Source organism: Bos grunniens, chromosome 18 (assembly GCF_055505025.1).
Source record: "Bos grunniens cultivar Pamir isolate PY7600 chromosome 18, Bosgru_T2T1.0, whole genome shotgun sequence".
In the NCBI taxonomy this organism is placed as follows: Eukaryota; Metazoa; Chordata; class Mammalia; order Artiodactyla; family Bovidae; genus Bos; species Bos grunniens.
The window spans coordinates 26,622,022-26,628,021 of record NC_141182.1 but is presented as its reverse complement, the minus strand read 5'-3'; the positions used below and the strand labels follow the sequence as shown (position 1 = coordinate 26,628,021).

Genomic DNA, 6,000 nt, shown 5'->3' with positions numbered 1-6,000 from the left:
TAAACAGGTCAAAAACAAAATCAAAAGGGAAATTAGAAAATACTTTGAACAGGAGGAAAATGAAAATATGAGAATTTATGGAATGTCACCAAAGCAGATAAATTTATAAGACTAAATGCTTATATTAGAAAAGAAAAATCAATTTCACTTTCCACATTAAAAATTAGAAGTAGAAGATAAAATTAAACCCACATTAAGCAGAAGAAACGATATACTAAAGATCAAAGTGGAAATAAATGAAACAGAAAACAAAAAGGCAATAGGAAAAAAAAAATGAAGCCAAAGTTGCTTCTCTGAGATCAATAAAATTAATAAAACTCTAGCCATAATGATTAAGAGAAAAGACTCAAATTATCAACATAATGAATAAATGAGCTACAACATTTAAATTTCTACTGGGAATTCTCTGGCAGTCCAGTGGTAGGACTTGTTATTTTCACTGCTGGGACCCAGGTTCTATCCCTGGTCTGGGAATTAAGATCCTGCAAGCCATATGGTACAGTCAAAAGTAAAAAAGTAAATTTCTACAGATATTAAAGGAAAACAGCAAATACAGGGGACTTCCCTGATGGTCCAGTGGTTAAAACGCTGCACTTTCAATGCAGGAGGCGTGGGTTTGATCCGTAGTTGGGGAACTAAGATCTCACATGCCACTCACCCAAAAAATAAATAAATAAAATTTTAAAAATAAAAGTAAATGTAATGAACAATCTTATGGCAATAAATACAAAAACTTATATGAAATGAACAAATTCCTTAGATGACACAAATGACCAAAGCTCATTAAAGACAAAATTTGGCAACCTGAAAATGTCTATCGATGAAAGGAACCTAAACTATAATTTAAAACACCCCATCAAGGGAGAACGGATACTTGTGTATGTGTGGCTGAGTCTCTTCACTGTTCACCTGAAACTATCACAGCATTGTTAATCAGCTATACACCAAAATGAAATAAAAAGTTTTTAAAAATAAGTAAGGTATTGTATATATAGGGGGGGAAATATATATATATACATATGTCCCAACGTTCATTGCAGCACTGTTTACAATAGCCAAGACGTGGAAGCAATCTAAATGTCCCTTGACAGTGGGTAGAGATGTGGTGCAATGGAAGATACAATGGAGCATCACTCAATGATTAAAAAGAATGAAATAATGCCATTTGCAGCAACATGGATGGATCTGGAGATCATCATACTAAGTAAAGTAAGTCAGAGAAAGACAAGTAGCGTATGCTATCACTTATATGTGGAATTTTTAAAAGTGATACAAATGAACTTATTTACAAAACAGAAACAGACTCACAGACTTAGACAAAGAACTTATAGTAACAGACAGGCGTGGGGGGTGGACGGGGGAAGCGTCGAAGGAGGGATCGGTTGGGGATTTAGGACTGACATGTACACGCTGCTGTATTTAAAACAGATAAGCAACAAGGACCTACTATACAGCACAGGGAACTCTTGCTCAATATTCCATAATAACCTAACTGGGAAAAGAATTTGAAAAAGATAGATATATGTATATGTTTAACAGAATCACTTTGCTGTACATTTAAAACTAATAAAACATTGTTAACTATCCAATATAAAATAAATTTTTTAAAAAATAGTAGCTGTATCATTAAAAAAGAAGAAAACTCCAGGTCAGATGACTTCCCAGTGCATTCTATCAAATATTTAAAGAAGAAATAATGTCAATTCAATAAAAACCCTTCCAAAAATTGAGAATGGACTACTCCCCAACTTATTCTGAGGCCAGCAGGACCCCAACAAAAAATCAGAAAAAGATACTACAAGAAAAGAAACAGACCAATATTCCTCTTGAATATAGATGCAAAAATTCTAAACAAAACTTCAGCAAATCAAAAGCAACAATATATTAAATGGATAATATATCAGGACTATGTGGGATTTTTCCAAGGAATGCAGGGTTATTTTAACGTTCAAAATTCAGTCAATGTAATTTACTATGTTACATAGTAAACTAACTAAAGACAAAAAAACACATGATAATCTTAATAGCCACAGAAAAAGCATTTGCCAAAATCCAACATCCAATCCTGATTTTAAAAAAAAAACCTCTGAAAAGAACAAACAGAAGAGAACTTCTCCAATCTGAGAAAAGCCATCCACACACACACACACACCCAAAAACAGTTAACATCATACTGAATGGTGAAAAACTTGAATGTTTCCTCCCTAAGATCAAGAACACGTCAAGGATTCCCACTCTTATCACTTCTACTGAACACTGTACTAGAAGTTCTAGACAGTGTAATCAAGCAAGAAAAAGAAGTAAACAGTATCCAGATTGTAAAGGAAGAAGGAAAATGTGAATCTTTATTCACAGATAATATGATAACCCATCTGGAAAAAAACAAAATCAACCAAAAAACTACTAGAATAAATAGATGAGTATAGGAAAGTTGTAGGAGTCAAGATCAATACATAAAAATCAATTATATTTGTATATGCTACCTATAGTTGGAATCTGAATTTTTAAAAATATCACTTAAAACAGGTATTTTAAAATAATAATTAGAGATAAACCAGAAAACAATGGGAAAGACCCAAACAGTGGAAACAACTGTTGCTGAGAGAAATTATGGATGAATTAAACAAATGGAGAGCTATACTTTGACTATGGGTCAGAAGACTCAGTGTTGTTAAGACATCAATTCTCCTCCAAACTGATCTGCAGATTCAAAGCAATCTCAATCAAAATCCTAGCAGACATTTTTGTAGAAATTGATAAGGTAACTCTAGAATTCATATGAAAAGATAAAGAACCTAGAATAACCAAAAACAACTTAGAAAAAGAACAAGTTTGAAGGACTAACATAACTCATTTTAAGAGTTTTTTTTTAAACTAGAGTGATCAAATCAGCATGGCATTGTATAAAAACAGACAAACAGAACAGTGAGTCCAGAAAAAAAAACCTACACATATATGAACAGCTGGATTTTTACAAAGGCACTCACACAATGCAGAAAGGATAGTCTTAACAACAAACAGGGATGTAACAATTGGATATAAATATACTCTGGCAACTCTAGACCTTCATTCCCATCAGCTAGCAACTTACTGGGCACCGTGCCAGTCACCCAGAAACCCACTCTGCATTTTGACCTGCTCCCCACTGCTCCCACCACCCAGCTTGACTCCCCTGCATAAATCATTCATTCTAGTTGCTCACTCAGCCCCTACAGACAGCTGAAGAGGGCACCCTCAGGGGACTCTCTCCAGACCTGTGGCCCCCTGGGCCTGCCATAACTGCTGCCATCCTCCCTGCAATGACCAGCCTCTGCGCTAGGAAAGGATTTCTGGATTCTGCCGGGGTGCAGATATGAAGCGAAGCCCACTGACACACAAGGCCAGACAGGGCCTGGGCAGTGGGCTGTCACACTGGTGACACTGGTGACTCCAACCACCTGGTCCCTCTTACAGAGCCTTCCCAGAAACTGGACACAAGTCAAGCTCTGGTTAAAAAATGGGCCCTTACCACAAATGCCCACAGGGTCTAGGCCTAGAAGTTGAACCAGTGGAGGGTCAGGGAGAAGACAACAGCAGATGGAGGGGATTGAGGCAAACTATATAGAACAGCCCATCCTGGTGGCAGCTGACTCCTGCCTACCCTGACACGAACTGGTATTGTCATAGCCTTGCTTTTTGAGAAGATGGGAGTCCAGATTTTCACATGTAACTGTCTAAGTGTCGTCAGTGAATCTAAAGTAAAAGAAAACCCACAAGAGGCAAACACCCCAGTTCTGAAGCCACATTCAGACTCAGATGCCAGCAGATCCCAGGTTAAACCCTTCAAGGCGTGGGATCAGCTCTGGTCCTGGGTGCCTGTGCGGCAGGTGTGAGCTGGAGGGGCCACAGGCAGGGCTTTTTGCTTCCATCTGGGAACAGCAGCCCAACCACAGCTCAGCTTCCCAGCTGCCTTCCCCAGCCAGGGCAGACTCCCAAAGAAGCTGTTGTCTCAGCCCCACCACCTGGAAGCCCAAGTGATGAGACTGGCAAAACCTCCCACACATGATGAGAGCAAATATGGCCATGCCTTTGCACTGCTGCTTGGTGACAGTCTTGTTCAAGATGAGCCCTCTGAACCTGGGGAGAGAAACAGCAAGCGGTTGGAGTGCAGACTTGCCACCCTTCTCCACAAAGACCACCCTATCAGCCTGTGTCCCCAGCTAAGCACTATTCTGGCCACCCTCAAAATATCTGTGGTGGCCCAGCTCGTTTCCCCAGTGTCCTCTGCACCCCACACATGCGTTCCCACCTCTGTTTGGAGTCTTGGCTCTTTCAGAAGGTTCACCTGATGATATCAGCCCACTGAAAACACAAGGAACCCCTTCGGAGACCACTTAGCTGGCGGAGGTCTGCCACCTGACAGCCTGTGAGCTACTTTTCAGCAGAAAGCTGAATCCGCAAAGGTCTCCCACTGCTCCCCCCTCCACTTCCCAGAAGACCTGCCCCATCCAGGCCCTGGCTCCACCAGGCACTGTAGTTTATCAAAGGCCTGGAGCCCAGAAGCTTCTGGAAGGAAAGACACCTTGACCACAACTTCCCCATCCTGAGAGTCAGTTAGGAAAACACATCGGAAAGGACTGGGGTGGTCCCCTTCTGGGTCCACGAGCAGAAAGGGCCCAGGAGGATGCGGCTGGAGAGCAGAAGGTGTGGGCTGGGACGGAGGCCCCAGGGCCCCGCTGCCCTAATCCCTCTGCCCTGTGAGTCCCACCAGCGGCGGTGCACTGAGCCGTCACCTTGCGGCCAGCTACACGGGGCCAGGTCGGCGAGGGGCCTGGCCAGCACTGTGCTCGGAGCCTCGCGTGCCTGACTCTCATTCTCAACGACAAGCCCAGACATGCCTAGGAGGAGGTGGCCGACGAGGACACAAGCCGGGGAGCTGTGATGCCAGCCCGGCTCCTGCAGAAGCCATTTCAGGGAACCTCCTCGGCGCCCTCCTTTCTCCCTGGGCCCGGACCTCGGCCTGCTTTGCACGACCTGCTCCAACCGCGGGAGCCGCGAAGATGGACCGCAGCCTGGGCCCAAGCCGGAGCCCACACCCGGGGCACAGGCGGCCCTTCGCCCACCGGACGCCACCACCACCTGCCTCCCACACACACGCAGAGTCACCGGCCTTGTGCAGAAGGGTCCCCCGACAGCCGGCGCGCCCAGGGCAGGCTCAGGGGTGCGCAGCCCTCCGGAGAGGCCGCAGGCCCAGAGTCCAGGCGCCGCTCCGTGTCCCCTGCCCTTCTCCGCAGGAAACAACCGTTGCCCGTGCTTCCGCCCTCCACGCCCTCTTCCAGCTGCCCGGCAGCTGCAGCGAAGGACCGGCCCCCACAGGCCACGGGCTCGCGGAGGGCGTCCTGGGCAGGAGGCGGGCCCGGGAGTCCGACGCCCTGGAAATGGCAGCCTGGAGAAGCAGCTACTTCTGCCCGGATCCTCCCAGCACCCTGGTGACCGCCTCTCAGACCACACGGCAGGCTTGATGGCCGAGAGCTCTCCAGCCAGCACGCACCTGACTGGTGCCCCGTCGGAGACCCGCGTGCCCCCGAGAAAATCCATCGTCCAACTGCAGCGACAGGTTACCCAAAACTCAACGCAGCCTCCAGTGCGTCGTGTGGGGACGTGGGGCTGAGCGCAGACTGAAGGGAGGGTCTAGGGGAGGCCTGTGGCTCCACGCTTCTGTAAATTAAACTCAATCACTAACCGGTGCACAAATCTCCTTTGAAATTCAATTTGGGTTGGGGTTTTTTTTGTTTTTTTAGAGTAAAATTACTCTACAGTGTTGTGTCAGTTTCTGCTGTGCAACAAAGTGAAATTCAATTTGTTTGAAAAATAAAATTAGGTCATCTTATAAAAGAGAGAGAGGAAGGAAGGGATCTCAAATAAACAAGCTAATTGTACACCTCAAGGAAATAGAAAAAGAAGAATAAACTAAACCTAAAGTTAGGAGAAGGAATAAAGATGAGGGTGGTGATAAATGAA

The 6,000-nt window shown here is 44.9% G+C and overlaps 1 long non-coding RNA gene across 1 annotated transcript in view; it reads right to left on the bottom strand.

Moving 5' to 3' along the window:
- Positions 1-4,072: 4,072 nt before the first annotated feature.
- The window catches only part of LOC147353335 (uncharacterized), a 30,541-nt gene continuing 28,613 nt past the window's right edge, over positions 4,073-6,000 (bottom strand). Inside the window, exon 2 of the long non-coding RNA XR_015145547.1 lies at positions 4,073-4,116. This is a non-coding gene — a long non-coding RNA (uncharacterized LOC147353335). The remainder of the gene's footprint in view (positions 4,117-6,000) is intronic.